Source organism: Emydura macquarii, unplaced genomic scaffold (genome assembly GCF_026122565.2).
Source record: "Emydura macquarii macquarii isolate MOO-44397 ecotype Brisbane River unplaced genomic scaffold, CSIRO-AGI_Emac_v2 contig_1790, whole genome shotgun sequence".
NCBI classification, from domain to species: Eukaryota; Metazoa; Chordata; order Testudines; family Chelidae; genus Emydura; species Emydura macquarii.
The window spans coordinates 13062387-13084023 of NW_027131927.1; the positions used below are offsets into that span (position 1 = coordinate 13062387).

General features: G+C 45.6%; 1 protein-coding gene across 5 annotated transcripts in view; it reads right to left on the minus strand.

The window, feature by feature from the left end:
- TECRL (trans-2,3-enoyl-CoA reductase like) overlaps nucleotides 1–21637 on the minus strand; it is a 130315-nt gene that overhangs the window by 58779 nt on the left and 49899 nt on the right. For 3 of the 5 annotated variants that reach the window (XR_010921496.1, XR_010921495.1, XR_010921494.1), the window contains one exon: nucleotides 21347–21473. The exons of the other annotated variants lie outside the window; for them this stretch is intronic. The gene's annotated coding sequence lies outside the window, so the exon portion shown is untranslated. Of the gene's footprint in view, nucleotides 1–21346; nucleotides 21474–21637 lie in introns of those variants that run through there. 5 annotated transcript variants of the gene reach the window in all.

Sequence of the window (21637 nt, forward strand, 5' to 3'; positions counted from 1 at the left end):
TTCATCTGGGACCTACTGAGGCATGGTGAAAGCAAGGCTAGTTCCTATGTCTTAGCCCCCGTGACCTGCAGAGTCAGCTAATGGCTACTACTGCTGTTAATCACAGACAGAGCTTGTCAGAAAACAGGAAAGGGAAATGGCATTCAGGTTTCCCCCCGTTATTTTCAGCCTTCCAAGCAAAGACTACACAAACACAGTTACTGAGCTTATTGTGAGGATGACTGTAGCAGTACAGTCAAGTCAGTATTTGATGTCTTTATGACAACTGGTGTTTTTCGTAAAGTCCCAGTTCCTGGAGTCATGTGATTGTGAGAGAATCTCAATTTTTTTTCTTTCAGTGATTTTTCTAGCCCTCCTGGTTGTGGAGAAAAGCTTGACAATTTTTCCAAGCCACACTTAAGTCTCACAAACCAGAAGGGGACAAGAACCATGGTTTGTCTTTGGGTTGGCAATACTGGAATGGTGATCAGAGACAGAAAATGGGAAACTGGTAAATTCAATCCACGCAGTAGGCAGATACATAAAAGAGTGTTATATCAATACAGTATGGGAGTGGGAAAGAACACTTACAATAAACATGTGCAGCCATAGTGACTATTCATTGGCTAAAAATCTATCTATGCTACTTATCTGGCCCCCATTACTATAACATCTGAGCACCTCATGATGTTTAGTGCATTCACCATCATAAAATACCCATGAGATAAAGTAGTGCTATTATCTCCACTGTAACAGATGGGGAATATTGATACTGGACACTTAGTGATCAGTGTGGATACCACTGAGACATGGTATGCCCAATATGCAGATCAATACGGTTTAATGTACAAGGTTTTCTATAAACATACTAGTTGAATACAAAACCTAAAATTAACTACAGTATATCATACTCACTAAGCCTGGAGAGCTAAGCAGTCACTCAGAAGGCTGTATACAGGAACAGCTTTCTTCAGGGGCCCTGCCAGGGAGTCAGTGGATCCTCTGGTCCAACTGGCAGCACCTCTCGCAGAGTCAGGTGTTGATGGAGTGCCCCCCTTTGTCTAAGTAGTGACTTCGTATACCCTTCCATGAACAGCTTTCACCTAATTACCTCTCTACTAATTATCATATATGCTAATTGCCTACACTGGGTTTTCACCCTTAACTACATTTCATTCCCACCATGATAATTGGGGGTCAACAAAACAACATCTAGGGATAAGAGGGGTGGTGTAAAAACATGCTCCTTGGCAATGAAACAGCGTACCCCCAGATAGCCAAGGATAACTTGTTCCCATCACCGTTATCTATGTGCAGCTGCAAGCATACACGTATCTGAATTTCGTCGTATTGTGCGCTGTGGCATGCAGAAACTGAAACATCTGCAAGGTTATTCAGTAGTCCTATTCATCTCTGCCAACTGTAAGATGTCATGCTACAGGGGGTCAGAATAGCCAAGCAAGCAGCTGAATCTATGCTAGCCCTGTAGGACAGTGGTCAAGCAAATCAAATTGTACTGGGCCTCCAACAGGAAACTGCGGCTCAGAGTCTATTGATATCAATTGAAATCATTGCTACCAAAGAAAGTCAGTCACCTAAACACCTTTCAAGCTCTGGGGATAAGGGACTGGCCCTGCATCACAAAGGATGTCTGGGATAAAAGAGGGAGCAGAATCCAAGTCTCTGGCTGGCACTCTAACCCCTGAGCCACCTGCTCTTTCATGAATGGACTCCTGCCACTTGCTAAATGCCAAGTCAGCACACAAAGGGCATGTGACTGCATGTCAAGCCCTCAGCACCCACCAGTCTGAGGCTTTGTATTTTTATAGGCACACAAGAGTCATGTACATCTTGTGTGGATGCACCTATTGCAAACTTTGAACTGATGAGTCCACTGCCAACATCCCGAATTTATGGCCCATATTTTCCAGGAGGGACCCTCCTGTCAATTCCTGCTGAGCTTGAGAGGGTTTTGTTTTGAGAGGAAAGGAAGAAAGATGCCCCTTTAGTGCCAGGCCTGCTTGATTGAAATCAAAGGAGTTCTGTACATGTACACGTCCATCTGTACAGACCATAGTGAAGGGGTAGTAGCATATTTAGGTTAGCTGTGACAGCAACTGTCTCAACTCCAGCTCACTGTGCAGTTGGGAATTAATTGTAGAGGGTTGATCACCCCATTCTCCTGGAACAGACGCTCAGCCATTAACTTGCATCACCCTCAGGAAGAATGTTGGTAAAGAGAATCACCAAGAGAATCAATAGTGACTGTGCTCCTTGAGTCTATTTAGCTTAACAAAGAGAAGGAATAGGTGACTCGATTACAGTTTATATATTCACACACGTCTACACGGGGAACAGATAGTTGATAGAGGGCTCTTCAGTTTGGCAAGAAAGATATAACATAACTTAATGGCTGGAAGTTGAAACTAGACATATTCAGACTGGAAACAAGGCATACATTTTTAATGGTGAGAGTGATTAACCATTGCATCAATTTACAAGGAACACGAGCATAGGGCTCAACGAGTAGTGATCAATGGCTCCATGTCTAGCTGGAAGCTGGTCACAAGCGGAATGCCCCAGGGGTCGGTCCTGGGGCTGGTTTTGTTCAACATCTTCATCATGATCTGGAGGATGGGATAGATTGCACCCTCAGCAAGTTTGCAGATCACACTAAGCTGGGGGAGTGGTAAATACCCTGAAGGTAGGGATAGGATATAGAAGGACCTAAATAAACTTGAGGATTGGGCCAAAAGAAATCTGATGAGGTTCAACAAGGACAAATGCAGAATCCTGCACTTAGGATAGAAGAATCCCATGCACAGCTACAGACTGGGGACCGACAGGGCTAGGCAGCAGTTCTGCAGAAAAGGACCTGGGGGTAACAGTGGATAAAAAGCTGGATATGAGTCAGCAGTGTGCCCTGGTTGCCAAGAAGGCTAATAGCATATTGGGCTGCATTAGTAGGAGCATTGCAAGCAGATCACAGGAAGTGATCATTCCCCTCTATTTGGCATTGGTGAGGCCGCATTTGGAGTATTGTGTCCAGTTTTGGGCCCCCCACTACAACAAGGATGTGGAGAAGTTAGAGAGAGTCCAGCGGAAGGCAAGAAAAATGATTGGGGGCTGGAGCACAAGACTTACGAGAAGAGGCTGAGGGAACTAGGCTTGTTTAGTCTGCAGAAGAGAAGAATGAGGGGAGATTTGATAGCAGCCTTCAACTACCTGAAAGGGGGTTCCAGGGAGGATGGAGCTAGGCTGTTCTCAGTGGTGGCAGATGACAGAACAAGGAGCAATGGTCTCAAGTTGCAGGGGGCGAGGTCTAGGTTGGACATTAGGAAAAAAAATTTCACTAGGAGGGTGGCGAAGCACTGGAATGGGTTAGCTACAGAGGTGGTGGAATATCCGTCTTTAGAGGTTTTTAAGCTGCGGCTTGACAAAACCCTCGCTGGGATTATTTAGCTGAGGTTAGTCCTGCTCTGAGCAGGGGGTTGGACTAGATGACCTTCTGAGGTCCCTTCCAACTCTATGATTCTATGATGGATTCTCCTCCCTGACACTTTTTCAGTCAGAATTGGATATTTTTTTCTAAAACTTATGGTATAGGAATTATTTTGAGGAAGGTCTGTGACCTTTGTTACACAGGAGGTCAGATTGATGATCACAATGGTCCCTTCTGACGTTGGAGTCCATGAATCTTCGTTATAGTATAACAAGGATGACATCACTGCTTGAGGTAGTTCATCTAGCTCTAGAGTCTATTGATTTATTTTTAAAAAGTTCTATACAATACTTTGCTAGCAAGTAAGAAGAAAAAGTACTTAGAATGAAAATTGTCCATTCATGCCTAAAGAATAATGAACATATTATTGGCAACAGTTGCTATAATTGCTGACGAAGGTCAACTGTTATAAAGCAGCAGAAAATAATATTCTGCTTTTCATTTAGCAGCTCATATCATTTTATGTCACTTCTACTTTTAGTATTTTGTTTAGATTTAAAGCAATTGGACCCTAAAAGCTATTTTTGATGCCTACATTTTCAGCAGCAAACTAAAAAAAAAAATGCAAACATTTAGCTGTGTATTTTAGTGTTTTAAAATTATATTCTTCTTTCAGCTTTCAAAGTCTAAAGAAAAATCCAAGTCCATGCATTATTAATTTTCCATGTAGCCTGCAGAAGCTATAATTAATTTTGAATTTTTAGGCATGAATTTGCATTTAAATTATTTTTATTACATTAATAACAAATGAAGTGGGATGTGGCAAAACAGATATTCTGATGGGACTGGCCTTTTAAGTGGTGTTTGTAGCTAGAAATCAATCCACTTAACACTGCAGCTGCCCGCTGGAGTCGTGACTCTAGCAAAATCAACACCTAACACCACTGCTAACAGCTGATGGAAACCTCCTTATTCAGCAGTGCAAGTGAGAGAGGTCCTGATGCAACTGAGTTAGTGTTCCACAGAGGCCTGCCTTTGCTCAGCTCTGAAACTGCAGCAACACTAAAAACAGTAGTGCTGGTGCATGCTGGAGACAAGTTTACAGCAGGGATTAGCTGTACATTGCTAGTTAAGGGTGTATTGGGCACCCCTGCTACAAATTTGTGGAAAGACTTTGAAAATGATAAAATAGTTACTGAGATATCCTGGTGCAAGAACAAACATAGGATACACCATGATCTTGTCGGACAAGGCAAAGGCAAGTTGAATCGCTGTAGCTCGAAGGGATCAGGATGATGACCCAGTACAGCAACACGGCTGAGGTTGATTCTAGATCACATGTGCTAGAAAACCCAATGGGCTTAGTTGTAGCTTTGCCACAAGGCCCCAGCAAGGAGCACTGGATGTGTTCCATTTATAACGGGTCCAACAACAAATGACTCATTGATGTTTTAACAAATTCTTACTCAATTGTTATGGAGTCCAACAGCTCAGCAGCGTAATTATGACCATCTCTAACACCTTCTACTGATGTATTTTTAACCCCAGGAAAGCATATGGTTCATGCCTGTAACATGTGTAATACCCAATCAATCATTTATTAAACCTTTAGAAACAGAACCTCAGTACAAAGCGTGACAAAAATACCCGGGGATCTTGCACTAAGGAACAATCTAAGGTACTTTTATGGTCCGATAATCATTGTGGCTGAGCACCGCGTCTTTAATCCATTTATCCTCCCTACACCCCTGGGAGGCTGAGCAGTGCTATTATCCCCATTGCACAGATGGGGAACTGAGGCACAGGAAAATAAGCACCCCATTTTCAAAGCTATTTTGGCATATAAAGGTTCAGATATCCACTTAATGCTTAAGCAGGTTAGGCACCTAGTTCCCATTGGCTTTGACTAAATAGCTTTATAAGCTGGCTCCTGCCCAGAGTCACACAGGAAATTGACAGTCGAGCAGGGGATTGAATGCCTGTTGCTCAAACCCTAAGCTGATACCATCACCACTGGACCAGCCCAGCTGGAGTGAAAAACAACTCCATGATAGTGATAAATAAAGGTTTATTTTTAATTAAAAAAATATCTGGGGTTAGTTTTAACCAGTGCCAGTTTCCACCGAACAAGAGATGCTGTGACTTTCAGTAACAAACAAACGTTGCTCTGATGTGTTTTGTGCCCAGCCTACTGATAGCACGTGCCCTAACAGAGTTGCAGAAAGCTTTGTTTTGGATACTGCCATTTCTTTTTAAAGGCTGCAAATTATTTTTACCCCGCAGCTCTGGTCAGAGTTACAGGCAGAGACCACACAGCTGATAAGAACCCTTTTCCTCCACCTGTCTCTCTCAGAAAGACTACTTCTTTTGGGAAGCTCACACTCTGTGTGGACAACAGAACCAAACCATATCTCAGCTTTGACTTCTCCAGCTTCCGTTATAAGTGGCACATTCCCAGGGCTGCCCATCTCCAAGGAGGTGCTGAGTGATCTCCACATTGCTGAAGGCAGTAGGGAGTGTTCATGAAACATGCTCCAGCTGACCTATGACAGTAGAATTCTTACCAGGGGCTCCTTTTACAGGGGACTTTTGGAGAAACACTCAGTGTCTGTTCTCTGCCCACCACATAGATTGAGATATTTTTCTAGGGTGATCTTTGCAATCCTTTCACTGACATTTGGCCAGTCCCTCAACTCAAAACAGCCATGATGCTGGTGGATCCAGCTGCCTGGGGTTCCCCATGTGTGTGTGGGGGGAGAAAATAATCACTGGATGTTATAGGACAGTAGCGGACAATGACCAGAAAAAGGAGTGTGGCCATTGTCTGCAATCAGCAATTGCCAGCTGCTGGAATACCTTAGGGCTGTTCTATGTTGCAACTTGCACCCCAAAAATCAGAAAATAGGGGAGAAGGAGAGAGAATTGGGAGGTGGAGCTGGAGTAAAGGCGACAAAGATTAGAGTTGGTCACAAGTGGTTTGACAAATTCTCACCGCCCACTAAGACTGCTGATTCGTCAAAACTGAAACTTCATTAATCAAAGTCTGTGTTGATGAAACTCCTGACTCAAATAAAAAGGTTGAGAAGAGTTACAGAAGTGTCACAATGAAATGATTCAACGTTTTCAAAGTGAAAAGTTCCAGTTTTCTGATTTGAAACAAGTTCTCTTTTCAAAATTTAAGCTAATGAGACAAAAAACAGGCTAAAGGAAATAAAGGACAAATAAAAAATGAAGTAATTTTTAAAGTGAAATGTTTCACTAGACCAGAACCAAGTACTACTACTATTCTACTTTTCAAAAACTGAAACAGCCTCATTTGAGATGGGAAAAAAATTGGAAATAAATATTTGAGGAATGGTAAAGCCATTTCCTGCCCAGCTATATTAAAGACATCTTTTACAGCCCTCCTCTGGCCTGCACTGGGCACAGAAAGGCTAGACTCAACAATCTGGCCCCGTTTCTTTAAAACATCCCCTCTGAGTCAGTCAATTAGCTGTTATTAATAGAGGTAAAATGATAGTTACGTTTCCATATTTGTTTGACAGACTAAAGCATAAAACTAATCTCTAATCTAATTAGGATGCATTCATTCACTTTCCAGAATGGCAGAGTGTTCAAATATCACATAGCTACACCAACATCTGCTACAATTAACCGAGTACATTTTAATTGACATTATTTCTTGCCTACTGTAAATTAAATTCTGTTAATTCATTGTTTAATTCACTACACTGAAAATTAATTCCAGCTAACAGCATAGGGCTAAATTGTAGTTTTGCCACAAGCCCAGAGGAAAGGGCATTGTGTATTTGTGCTGCCTTAGCAGCAGATCCGAGCCCAGATTGTGATTTAGAACCACGGTTAGGCACTTGACTCCCCTTTGTTCCCGGGAGAAGTAATTTATACCAGCTCTGTATTTGGCACAGATTAATTCTCTCTCCATTTCAGAACAAGTTTGGCTGGTGTGTTGTGGAAGAATGTTCCAGTGATTAGGGCACCAGTCTCGTGTGTGGGAGACTGGGTTGCAAGTCCCTGCTTTGCCTGTGACTGAGGACAAGTCACTTAGCCTCTGCCCACCTCACTTTACTATCTGTACAATGGGGACAATAGCACTTTCCCATATCAGAGAGGTAATGCCACACCAACTCCAGGGGTGCTGAGGGGCTGAGGCACCCATGGGGAAAAAATAGTGGGTGACCTGCACCCAGCAGGTGACCATCTGCCCGGATCAGGATGATAGCCATCAGCAGACAGCCAGCAGCTCCTTCACACAGGCATCTACAGATGCTATTTGGCAGGCCCTCCATGAGGCTCACGGCTGCGGCCAGCGTTGTTGGTCGGTGCTGCAGGACCCAGGCTCTCCCCCGGGGTGGCAGGACGTGGATAAACTGTTCTGTTACCACCTGCTCCACTACCTCCGAGGAGGAGTGCCGGTCGGGCTGGAGCCATCTCCGGCAGGCGTCCTTCAACTCCTGGGCCGCCACCCGGGGTCGGGCGCCTGGCTGGTAGGTTTGTCCCCGGAACCGGCAACAGAAGGTATCCGGGGTCACATCCGAGGAGTCCAAAATGGTGGCCTTGACCTTGGCATAGACTTGGGCCGCCTCATTTGAGAGGCCCTGGTAGGCTGCTTGGGCCGTCCCGGTGAGGAAGGGCACCACTAGGGTGGCCCACTGTTCCGGGGCCCATCCGGCGGCTGAGGCCACCCGCTCGAAGGTCACGAGGAAGGCCTCTGGGTCATCCTCTGGCCCCATTTTAGACAGCCGCAGCAGCACCGTGGGGGCTACAGCGCCCACGCCACTCTGGGGTGCTGCCTCCAGAGTGCAAGTTAACACGGCAGCCAGCTGTTCGAAGCCCTGCCACTGTTGTTCCAGCTGTCGGGAGGCCAGCTGCTGGATTAGTTGCTGCTGCTGGGTCGCCAGCTGCTGTAGCTGTGCTGCCTGCTGTTGCAGCTGGGCAGCCTGTTGCTGCTGCTGGGCCTCAGCCCACCATTTTAGAAACTTTTCGAAATCCATGGCCCCGCTTGCGATTGATACTTAGGGGCCCAGGGATTGTCTATGCAGGCAGCCCCCCTCACGTCAGGGGGTGAGCTGCCTGCATTCTCCACCACGTGTAGAGGGGTTGTCCGGCCCTCCCTGTCAGTCTGGGAGGGAGGCCACACTGCTTTGGCAGGGGTAGTCCCAGCTCGTGGCTGGGGAACAGTCCCTGAGCTTTAACTAGTCTAAAGGCCCTGGGCAGGGCAGCCGACAGTCTAAAGGCCCCCGGGGTGGTCAGGGAAGGGGGACACAGGCCCACCCGACTCCACTGCATCACAGCCCAGGTCCCTCACTGTGGCTGAGGGGTATGCCACGGAGTCAGCGGGGTCCCAACCGCAACACGCTGAGTCGCCATCCAGATCCCCGGTCCCCAGACCGTGTGGCCCCTCCCCTGGGCTCCTTCCTTCCCCCGTCCCTCAGGTACCTGGGGTCCCGGTGTCCAGTCACCCTCGTCGGGGTAGATGCCCAGGGACAGGGTGTAGAACCCTTCAATCTCGTCAGGGAGCGGCAGGTCAGGCAGCTCTTCAGGGCCGTCGGTGGGGGTCAGTTCCTCCAGGTCTGGCCCAGTCAGGCCCACGCCTCGCCGTCGTCCTCTTGCCCTTTCAGGGGCAGTTCCTCCAGGTCTGGTCCCCATAGGGCCACCTCTTCCACATCTGAGTCGGGCAACTCCTCCAGATCCTCGACCCTCGGGATCACCGGGTCCGACAGGGCAGGTGGATCCGGGGTTACCGCTGGGCCCCAGGCCTCGCGCTGCTCCTTCGCCTGCACCCGGATGCCGGCCCTGGTCTGCTTCCCTGGATACCCAGTCTCAGTCGGCTCACCTGGGTACCAGGTCACAGGCAGCCCTAGAAGACCGGGGGGGGGACATCCTTCCCCTCCGGGAGCCAGGCGCTGACTGAGCTCCTGGGCCTCTCTTTTGTATTTCCTGTCCCGCCCCCTCGCTTCTGGGCAGGCAGACAGGCAGTCTCTGGCTCCGCCCCCATAGGCCTGGTCTGGTGCTCCCTGTCAGTCTGGGAGGGAGGCCACACCCCCTCGCTACAGGGGCCAGCTCCCAAGTCATGCCCTGCCCCCCTCGGCACTGGGACAGGGTTAGGTGTGGTCGTCCAAGCATGCAGGGCGAGCCAGCCCCTGCTGCTCACCTGGGGACACACACTGGGCCGCCCCGCTCCTCTCTCCAGCTGCCTGCCCTCACACCTGCATGAACGTGCATTGTGGGCAGATAGCGTGTCCCTTCTGGCACCCGCCCAGGCTCCAGGTCGGACTCCAAGCAGCAGGTAAGTCCCAGCAGAGGGAACCAGACTACTAGGCTAGGGCTAGGAGGGTGAGCGCGCAGTGGTAGCCAATGTGGGGCCCACTAGAAAATGGGGCACCAGCTGGTACCCTCAGCAGCAGATATCCAGGGATGGGTGGGTGGGGACTAAACCCTCAGCAGAAGCCGGGAGGGTGGAGTAAAAAAAAGCCTCACCAGCTTAGGGGAGTAAAGAGTGTCTGAACCCTATTTTTGGCAGTGCAACATCTCCAGCCAGAGCCTTTCCCTGCCACAGGGAAAGACTCCAGAAGCGGGAAAAGGCTGCTGCAGGGCAGCGGGGATGGATTCTGGCAATGCACTCTGACAGAGCCTTTCACCACCATCCCTCAGAGCCTTCACTGCTGTGTGTAGCTACGTATGCAGCGTGGACACAACCCGTCTTTCACCGTGGGGTAGCTATGTGTACTCTGCACACCAGTGGTGTGCACTGTAGACCTACATCGTGGCAATGGGGACATTAAGGACCTAAGACAGAGGTCGGAGGGGGAACCCTCTCCCCATGGCACAAAAGAAAGAGTAACAACCCTTCCCAGGCTGTTCTGCTACTTGTGATATGGGGAGAAAGAGGGCTCCTTATACACGCCTGTATGAGCCTTTGGAAGAGGCACCATCTTCCCCCACCAGTACAACAAACACCGATAATGGAGAAAAGACCCCGGCGGATCTCACCAGTGTAGTTTGTTTAGACTAGCAATAACGTTTGTGAAATATGAGTGAGACCTCCAGTGGTAGTGTCCCAAACCATGACTGGCTTTGCTTAGACATTTATTCTAACTGGAGCTTCTCCCGTGATTCAAAGTGAATCAAACAAATTTTGCCCTTTTTTGGTTTTCCTACTCATGAATCCTAGGCGAGTCAATCACGCTTTCTACAGATGTACTTGGTATTCACAACTAGAGGCAGGACAAAGTTTTTCAAACACCTTTTTTTTTTTTTTTTTTAAATGGCCTTCTCTCATAACTAATTATTTCCTCCCAAAAATGAAAACAAAAAAGGGCAAAAACAAACTATGGGACTGCAACTACTTCCAAAAATCATCACTACATTGCAGTGTCAGTTAACACCCACTAGAGACTCATAATATATCTAGAGAGAGAGAGAGAGAGAGAGAGAGAGAGAGAGAGAGATTACTTTTGTTCAAAGGTCCAGATTTTCTAGCTAGGTCAGCACTGAACAGTTCCTATGTAAGCACCTAAATCAATGGCCTAGGAATTGCTGGGTGATGAGCACATCCAAAAATCTCACCGCTACACTTTAAAAAAAAAAAAAAAAAAAAGGTTCAATAGGCAGAAAACAAATACAAATCATCCAGCATTTGCTTTTTTTAAAAAAAAAAGATTTGTAATTTGATCTCATGGTTTTGGGTGGCTTGGCTCATGAGTTTTTAAATGTCTGGGATTGGCAATTGGAAATGGAAGGATGCAAATGCCAGCTGTAGGTTCACAGACAGATTTTCAAAAGGACAAAGATCAGTTTAAAAAAAAAGAAAAAAATCAATGGGAACAAGGCACTGAACAGCCATTCATATCTTTGAAAAAATTCTACCTCCAAATTCAAGCAGATCACCTCTCAAATATGGACTATATGCACTGCTTGGGAATGAGCTGCAGGCCCAGACTGATTCACCATTATTTTGCTCAATAATTTAAACAGCAAATGCATTCAAGACAAATCAGAGTCTATTGAGGGACAATTTGTCAAAGAGGCAAAATCCCACCCACTTTGTTTATTATGAATGACTTATTCAGCTCTGGGCCTGCTCTTGGAAGAAGGTTTTAGTTTATACCTTTCTAGTTTTATCTATTTTGTCCATTTTTTGCCAGTGAAAGGCACTGGGCTGGAAATGGAGTGCACAAGCAGCTGCAGTGCAAGCTTCCATGCTCCACCTCACCTCCACGATGAACTGCAAGGACCGCCTCAAAAGGAGAGGGCTGCAGAGGTTACCGACTCAGTCCTTCCACCTAACTAAGCCACTGAAACATGGTCAAATGGAAGTCTCTTTTGAAATCATAGAAGATTAGAGTTGGAAGGGACCTCAGGAGGTCGCATCTAGTCCAACACCCTGCTCAAAGCAAGACCAACCCCAAATAAATCATCCCAGCCAAGGATGTGTCAAGCTGGGCTTAAAACCTCTAAGGATGGAGATTCCACCACCTCCCTAGGTAACCCATTCCAGTTCTTCACAAGCCTCCTAGTGAAAAAAAGTCCCCCCCCCCCCCAATATCCAACCTAGACCTGCCCCATTGCAACTTGAGACCATTGCTCCTAGTTCTATCATCTGCCACCACTGAGAACAGCCTAGCTCCATCCTCCCTGGAACCCCCCTTCAGGTAGTTAAAGGCTGCTATCAAATCTCCCCTCATTCTTCTCTTCTGCAGACTAAACAAGCCCAGTTCCCTCAGCCTCTCCTCAGAAATCATGTGCTCCAACCCCCTAATCATTTTCATTGCCCTCCGCTGGACTCTCTCCAATCAATAAGAGTTAGGTGCCTAGGTGCTTTTGAGAGTCCCACTAGGTGCCTGGCAACATCTTTAGGTACCTAAATACCTTTACAAACCTTTACAATACCTTTACAATACCCAGCCCATAGTGATTTGCCCATAGTCACACAGAAAGCCCACCATCAGAGAATGTCCCAGGCTAGTTTCCTAACAACTAGACCAGCCTTCTTCTCTAGTGACCTACAGGATGGTCACATATTAACCTTCACCAGATGCTTAACTCTTCATAGCACATCTCTTCTTGACCCCCTTCACAGTGCCCTAACAAGGCCTCTTTACGCCGCTTCCTGGCCCTCATCCGTTTCCCACTGCTTCAGCCTATCCCAGAGCTACCAGGACATTGTCAGTCACTCTGTTTACTTGCTCTGCTGGAAGTGGGAGACTTCCAGAGCACAGGCTGGCAATGAGTGAGGCAGCAGGGAGCTGGCACAGGTCAGGACTTTGGCAGGTTAGGTAGTAAGGCCCAGAACCCTAAAGGAAATTAGCCTCCTAACCTCCCTTGTGGATCTGGGCCTACCTGTCCACCGAGAGAGTCCTAGAGCAGAGGCTTCACTAGGGCCCATACAGTCAGTTGGGAATTTCCTCTTCTTCTCATAGGCCTCCTGTGAGAGCTCAGAACAGAGGGGTCCTTCCTCTGGTTTACTTTTAACAAGGGAGACCATTGGCACATCTCTCAAGATTCTGTGTTACACCAGCCTTCACAGGACTGTGCTCTACAGTGGATCACGGGCCATGGTTATGTTCTCAGACGTTCTTAGTAGCTCCCATTGGGAACGGTTGAGTGTTGTGCTCTTCTGCAAATCTCCTCACTTCATTCAGGTGCCTGAATGGGAGCAAAGATCTTTAGAACAGCTGGGCTATTTGTAGGGGATGAGCATGTTGAGAGATCTGAGGGGACATCCTGACACCATTGTCACCAATAGGAGTTTTGCCATGGACAACCACGGGGCCAGGATTCCTCCCCGGCTCAGCCTTTGAACTTTCATTACACTATTTCTTCCCAGCATGCACTGTTTGTCCCAAGACACCCACTGAGAACACAGCCTTAATGTTCACAATGTCTGTCATGGAGGAAAAATTGGATGTCTGAGTCTAAATTAATCCAGGAGCTTTTTAAAGATCAAAGCTACGTTGGTAGCATCTATTAACAATTCAGTAGGCCTGAACCTGCTTCCTTGTGATCAAGACTGCAAATTCCTAAGGCCAGGGACTGCCTGACTCAATGTTTATTCAGCACCTAGCACAATGGAGCCACATTCTCAGTTGGCTCCTATGCACTATAATAATAAATAGGAGAAATAACAGAGCAGCCCTGAGAGAGTGATGTTATTTCTCTTGCAAATCTATCAATTAAATTCCCTGCAAATGCAAACATAAATAAAAGTAAACTAAAAAAAGTCACAAAAACATAAAATAATCTGGGCTATGAAATTTCCTTTTCCTAATGAGGCATTTAAATGACATTTTATATTTGTTCTGAGAATGTTCACATAGGATATCATTATGATGCAGTGTTAGAGCTCTGTAAATCTCAGCTAGGAAAAACATCCCAGGGAGCAAAAAGGACCAGTTCTGCTCCAAAATATGTCTCAATAGATTCACTGCTTTATTATTATTACTACAACATTACTCATTAGAAATATCTGTAATCCTGCTAATGCAGTGCAATAAAAATCAAAGCAGCAACTGCCAAAAAAGGAAACATTTTTCATTTGCATTAATGTTTTTTAGAAGATCTTGACTGTTCCATCAATGGTTTAAATGTTCCTGTGTTTATCAAGGCCTTCTTACTTTCATAAACATTTATTCAGCAGTCTAGGGTTTGAATTTCATGTCTCCATTCCTTTCGATTATTCTAATTCAGCAAAACATTTAAATCACGTGGTTAAATCCATTGGAAGTCACCAAAACACCTAAATGTATGCTTAACTTTCAATATGTGCTAAAGTCACAAATTCTCCTTACGGGATCGTGACCTGAACAAGACAGGACAGGCAAAGGATGGGAGAAAGGAAGTATCATTCCAATTTTACAAAGAAGAAACTGAGGCAGAGAGAGAGGAAAGGGCCTGATCCAAACCCATTCAAGTAGTGAAATGACTCCCACAGGTTTTGGATTAGGTCCAAAGGGCCAGATTTCTGTGCAAGTTAGGCACCTAAATACCTTTAAAAGTCTGGCCCTAACTGACTTAGCCCAAGGTTACACAAGAAGTCTGCAGCAAAATCAGGAATTGAACTTAGATTACCAACATCCTTGCCCAGAGTTTGAAACACAAAACCATCCTCCATGTCTGAGAAATTCAGGATTGCCCCACCAGTGTTAACACTGTTATGAGTTAACAGTGTTATGAGTTAACACAACGCATAAATATTCTGTGAGTAGCTTATAAACGGCGGGGGGGACGGACACACACACACACTCTCCAGGAATATTTGATTAGATGTTTTAAAGCCGATTAAATATCTGTTCCTAGTTAGTCCATATAACACAATCCAAACACTTCAGGAAAAAGAAAAAAGGGTACCAAGAGAAACTTTTAATTTGGTTCTCAATGCCTTTCTTTATACACAGGCACCATGCACACACCCCACTCTTGAAACAGACAAGTGTGATCCTTCAGTTGCAGCTGGAGCCTTCTTTCACTGACCTTTGCTTTACAAACCTGTCCAAAATGAGTTGTAGATAAATACTAGAAGGAACATGAGATACAAATGAACGGGGGGAACAAGTACGACAGACATTTAAAATGCCTTTCAAGAAAAGTCTCAATTAATAATTCAGTCTGTTTTGTTGTTTTTTTTTAAAAAACCATGTGAGATCAGTGGTTGCACCTCTGCTTTACGGACGTCATTTAATAAGTAAGTGAAACACACCAGTTTCCCCATGTATCTTTCAGTTATTCTGACACATGAGCCATCAGGTCAGCTAACACAAGCCTATACCAGCAAACAGATGCTTGTCCATGATACGGAAACACTTGTACAAATGTGTCCAGAAATGAACCAAGAGGTCAGCCTCATATTTCTTGTTAGGGGATGAAAACAAAACATAAGAGGCATGGTGACCTTGTGGCTAAAGCAGCATGTGGAGCTCTGAGTTCAGCTCCCTGCCCTGAGACAGACAGTCTGTGCATCCCTGAATAAATCACTCAGGCATTGCAATTCTGAGAGTGGCAGTGCATAACTTCCAGGTGCTTAGTCACTCAGTGGAATCCACAAAGTCTGAGTTAAGCACCTAGGCTCCCCATACAGTGAATGGGGATAGACAGGAGCCTAAAAATGGCTTCCACAACAGCCAACAAACTACTCCGGGGTGGGGAGTTTAAAATAGGGAGGATGACAACATGTTTATCTGTCTTGCCTCTTTAGATTGTATGCTCTCTGGGGCAGATGCTGCCTCTTACATTGTACAGCAGCTAGCGCAAAGAATAAGGGGTCCCACTCTTAATTAGGGCTGTAGATGCTACAGTAATAATAGCAAAGACATTCAAGTGCTTGTTAAAAAATTTCTTGGTAAATGCACTTGTCTCACCAAAGACAGTAAGCTCATTGTAAGGAGCTCTAGTACAGAGTGTTAGTGTGGTTTCATTCATGTCATATAGAAATTCACCATAACAAGTTCCTATTAGATACAGATTATAGATACTAACAGCAAGGAAAAAATTTAAAAACTGCACAAAAACCTCCTAATGTCTTCTCCTGATCGAACCATTACATTTACAAGATCAACAAAAATGAATGAATAATTTGCCCAAATGAATTTGCTGCATTTCTTCACTTCATTGTTAATTTCCAGCTGTATTACCAGGAACATGGTAAGAAGCCTTATGGAAAAAAGACTAGGTGGAAGTGATTGCCATGCCAACGTGATCCATAAATCCACACTAGAGACTGGATGCTGTGGATATTGGCCTTGTAGTTGGACTGACCTATTCAGTGGGATTCCGGCTACCCTGTACAAGCCTTACTAATACCTGCTCTGCAGCCATAAGTGTGGGCTAGAGAGAGCTAGCTGGAGAACGTGTGAATTGTTACCAACTGTCCCCTCCACAATCATCTGTCTGTCCAGGGAGAGAATCTAATCCAAGACCACAAGTTACAGGAAGGGATCAGGTCACTCTTTCAAGAAACTTCAAATATATAAATAAAAAACCTGGCCTTTCAGTATAGAGCAAAGGAGAGATCACACTGTGTGCCTGCATGCCCCACATGCAGCTTATTTGGGTCTCTTCAGCTTGTGAGACTACTTGAAGGCCCTCCAGCTGATTGACAGGGCTAGACTACAAAACCCCTTTGGGAGAGCTATAAATAGCACAATTTAGCCTCTGCAGTCCCAACAGGTGTATTCATAGTGCAGCTCCGTCTTCCCGGGCATCCAAACTGACAGTTTCCATTAACGTACTCCCTCCTTAGATTCCAGCTTGAATATACAATGTGGGCGGGAAAAAAAAAAAAAAAAATCAGAGGAACTGCAGATTCTTAGCAAGACTGTTATCAGACTTCCTAACTTATACCAAAGCGATAGGCAAGGCTCTACTGAGCAATCACCAGCCTCCTTGATGATACTTTTAATGGAGTAAACCCCAGAGCATGCCTAGTTCCCTCTGTGAACTGTGGGTCTGAACTTCATGCGCATTCTCCAAACAGAAATACTTGATGTACTAAAAATACTCATCCGTTCTGATGACTGCGGTTTTTCTACTTCCCAGGATTTTATTTGTGTCAAAGTTGGGGTCTTCCCTTTAAAGCATAAAGTCCTGGAGTCATGTGGAATCTCAGCCTACATTTTCAAAAATGTTCCTAGCCCTTGTGGTTGCAGAGAAAGCTTTGAGGATGGGTCTCTAAGAGGTCAAATCCCAGACAGGGAATGAAAAGACCCCAAATTTGTTATTTTTAAAGTGTCCTTTTGTTAAGCTAATCTCATGATTTTGGCTGCATGTGACTTGATTGTTGAACATGTGAGGTTGGCATTGCTGCAACTGCTGGAAGGAGAGGCTTTACAGCCAAGGAGCTCACACCCCCAGCCTCGCAGCCCCCACAGCCCCATCTTTTGAAACCTGCCCCAGGATTAGGTGCAAACAGGATAAAGCACTTTTAAAATGAGCTGCTCCGCTCCCAAGCAGTCAGTGTTCTCCACACACTGGCTTCTTGCTGAGCTGAGCCGAGCCCAGCTGCAATGGGAGCAGAGGTAGCAGCCAGCCATTAATGTTAAAGACGACGGCCGGGGTGTGGGCAGTAGGTACCAGCCCACGGAGCTGCTGGAAAATGGCTGTGATCTACTACTTCCCTGTGTGTCGCTGCCACCCTCTGCTTGCTGAAACAGAGAGGATGGGGTGTCTGACCCTCTCATGCATTAAAGGCATGACAGAAAGCCCAGTGAAGTCAAGGGGAATCTTTTCACTTGTTTCAAGGGATTTTAGCACAGAGCCGAAGGGAGATCATGTTCGTTAAGCACTCCACATAAACATTCGCACAGAGGAAGCCATTTGCAATTCCCAGAAACACAATTTATTGGTCCTACAAAACCTCAAGATGATTCTAGCTCTATTATGGAACATCCTCTACTGGTGTCTCATCTATTAAGTATTTAAAGAGCACGCCTGTAACATCTTTTACCTCACAGGATGGTGGCTTAAGGTTTTGGAGCTAGATTTTGGATTTTAGTCCCCTTATTTTTCACTCTACTGAACTCACTAACGCCTCTTGGTCTAACACACGCCAGGCAGAGTAACTCTTTTCCTCTTGGTCTGCATTGTAACTGACCCACTTCCCTGTGCTGGCCTGGCAGCGTATTTGGTGTACAAGAAACTCCCGGGGTGTACGCGCACCAAGCTTTAGGCCATAGGGACTCTAACCCTGAGGAGACTCCCAAGAACGCTTCAATCAAGTAAGATACCTTTACCAGGGCTGCCAGAAATAAAAAGTGCAGACACCCTAGCCTTGATTGCTTTAACAGTTACAGTTAATGGATGAACGCAGGAGTTCCCCACCCACCCCCTAAAGGCAGTGCATTCCAGGGGCAGCAAGGTCACAGATTACAAGGTGATCCTGACCCCTCCATTCCCAGGACAGCTCTGGCTGGTCCCCTGCCAGCAGCAGGGTGTGGCTCTGTTCAGCTCTCAGGCCTGCCACGACCCTAGCTACCTGCTACCCAGCCCTCCCTCTGCTGCTGGCTCTTACACAGATGCTTCCAGCCAGAACTGCAGCTCATTTGCATTGTGGGTCACTCCTGAGACTGGCCCCTCAGATAGTTCTCCCCTTTCCTGTCCTATGGAGGACATTTGCTGGCTGGCTCTTGCTGGATCACAAAGGAATGTTACCAGAAGGTTCATGCCAGTATTCTACCTGGTTGTTGATGCAACCATTCTTCCCTCCCTTGCAGGAGCTGTTTGTCAACAATATTTGTCCAATAACCTTGAAATGCTTTCCTCAATCAGGATGCTGGATGGCTCCTCCCTTTTATTACCTGTTCTAGAGGCTGGGTCGTTGAACCCTGAGTAGTTACTACATTTTCCACTTACACAGTCCTCAAGAATCTTCCAACACTAACAAACCTTGTATCAAATCCTTGGAAAGCACTTGTATTCAGAGAAAAATCAGCACAGAACACAGAGAGATGCAAACTCATGAGAAGTCTTTATTGAACTAACACTGAAACCAGCCAGGACTGGCTGAGCTATCCCCTAGTAGTCTAACTATTGCTATGGCAACAAGCTACGCTCTGTTGCGAGGGAAACCTAGGCAATAAGGCAAGACACATGAACACTTTGCAAAATAATAAAGTTAAAGAGAGAGGGCCAAGGACATCAGCCCCAATGTTTAACCTGCTCTCCCACTTACTGTTTTTTGATTAAATACATCATGCTTATATCAAAAGGAACACCCACATTTAAAAAAAATAAATGCAGTAGACCCGTGGTACCTGAAGTGGGGTCCCTGAAAGCTGGGGGGAGGAGGGGAGGGGAATTGAAACCCCTTCTTGGCCCTGGTTCAAGTTGCAGCACTTTGCTGCAGGGAGGAGGCAATTTTGAGAACAAAATCCACAGGAGCTCATGCTGTGCCATGGAACTTGGTGGGAAAGGTCATGCTGGCAAAGGTATTCCTCTACTATTGGCAGTGAAAAGGGTTCAGGACATTTAGTGAGATGCCACGGGGTCCTTGGTGGTGGTGGGGGGAGGGGGAGGGAAACAAACAAAACACACCTTTGGGAGCCACTGCACTAGACAAAAAACATTTTATTCCTCCGGTGCCAATTCATGCTTGATTTTGGTACAATATACTGCTCATAATGGGTGCAAGCAAAATGCCAACACCCAGTTCTTGTCTAGCACTTATCAATACCTTTCAAAACACTTTACAAAAGAGACTGGGTATCATTATCCCCATTTTACAAAGGGGGAAACAGAGACACAAGACAGTGATGTGCTTTGCCCCAGGTCACTGGAAAAATCCAGGAATAGAGGTATTTGAGTTCCACTCCAGATCTCTACCCACTAGGCAACACTTCCTCCTTGAATCACTGATATCAAAGGAGACACTAGCAGTTTGATCTGTAAAAGGAGGATAATGATGCTTTACTTCTTTGTAAAGTGCTTTGAGATTGACAGCTGAAAAGCTCCCACACAGCTCGTTATTTATGGGAGAATATCCTGCTGATCTAGGGTTCAGAACTGGAAGACCCCAGTGTTCAGCTTGGATCAAGTCTTGTAGAACAGCCCTGAATCCCAAGGGGGATGGTAGAGCACCCTAAACTGCTCTTCCCTGATTCCTAGATGCTAGAGGGCCTGGTCCTTGGCTGGTGCAGACTGGGATTGCTCCAGTCAAGGCGATGCAACACACACTCAGCAGTGGGTTATAGCTTGGCTTGACAGAGTCCCATTGAAATCAATGGGAATTTTGCCTGAGTGAGGACCAAGAACAGACTTCACAATTTGTCCCCAGGTGCCCATGCTGTTCCCATGAGCTCTTAAAGAGACGGCATGAGTCAGACTGCTGCAGTTAGAATGTCAAACAGTAACAAGTTGTACATTAATTGCTTGACCTAATTAGTGTGATGCCTCCATCTTTTTTTAAGAAAATATATCAGCTATAATTCAGTTGCCGCTCCCTTCCTCCGTGCAGTGGGTAGGGACACTAATCCTGACCACTGCTAGGAAAGAGTTGGGCATGCTGTGTTCCTGCACTGAGATGCCTCTAACTCACTAGGATGCATGACGGGCTAAAGGCTAGGGAGAGAACAGCAAGGGTTCTGAACAGGAATTGGATGGAGAGAGGGAGCGTGTGCACACGCATGCTTTTTGGGCAAGCGTTTAGAGAGACTACTTAAGTCTGGGAACGATAGAGTGAGCATAATTAGGGAGTGAGATGGTACAAAATACCAGTCCCACAGACTGGGCATTATGGAAAGCCCCACACTGAAAATATAGCTTCAACTGCAATCTTTTTTGCTCTTACATAAAAGAGTTTTATTTTCTTATTACCTTCTCCCTTGTTCCATTTGTGTGTGCACACACATGAAAGCCAGCAGCAAGAAAATTGGAAGAAAATTAAGGGATGAAATTAAACCAAAAATGAGAGACGTTGGATTGAAGGGAAAAATGCCCAAGAAAACAAGTGATTCAGAACCGGAAGGAAAGTAGTGCTAGACTGAGAACAATCCATCATTGAGGGAGAATAGACAGAAGTAACAGAGTAGTGAGGAACAAAAACCAAAAGAAAAAACCATGTGACAAAGCTCTCCTAGTAGCAATATAGAGCTACATTGTCATACCTTAAATCTTGCTGAGTAGCAATTTAGTCCATACACATTTCCACTGAAGTCATTGAGAGCACATCAGCAGTAAGTACTATTAAGCATAACTAATGGTTTCACAAGGTCGGTTTACACACAAAGTTGCATTAACCAACCCCCCCCCCCCCAAAAAAAAAAAAAAAAAAAAAAAAAACACACACCCACACACACACACCAATTTCCAACTTGAATTCAACTGGTATAAACCCCTGTGTAGATGTTTTGGCATGAACTTCTGAAGAACAATATAAATCAGGTTTAAGTCAATTTAAGAGTCTGTACAAGAATCTGCTCAGATTTAAGTGAACTTATTTAATAAGACCTTTAATTGAACTGATCCAAGTGCCCAGCTGCCCACAAAACTGTTCATGTTCTTGTCAGAGGTTTTCAAGCCATTCCTGATCTGAATTTCTCAAAACCTTTACAGAGAGACAGAAGAGAAATAATTTAAGAGCCGTCACAATAAAGATATTTAAAGTAATCAAATGCAAATGTTCACCATCCAATTCAAACCTGAGATTCACACATTTAAAGGCTAAGCAGGACCATGAGATCATCTAGTCTGACCTCCTGCATGACAGTC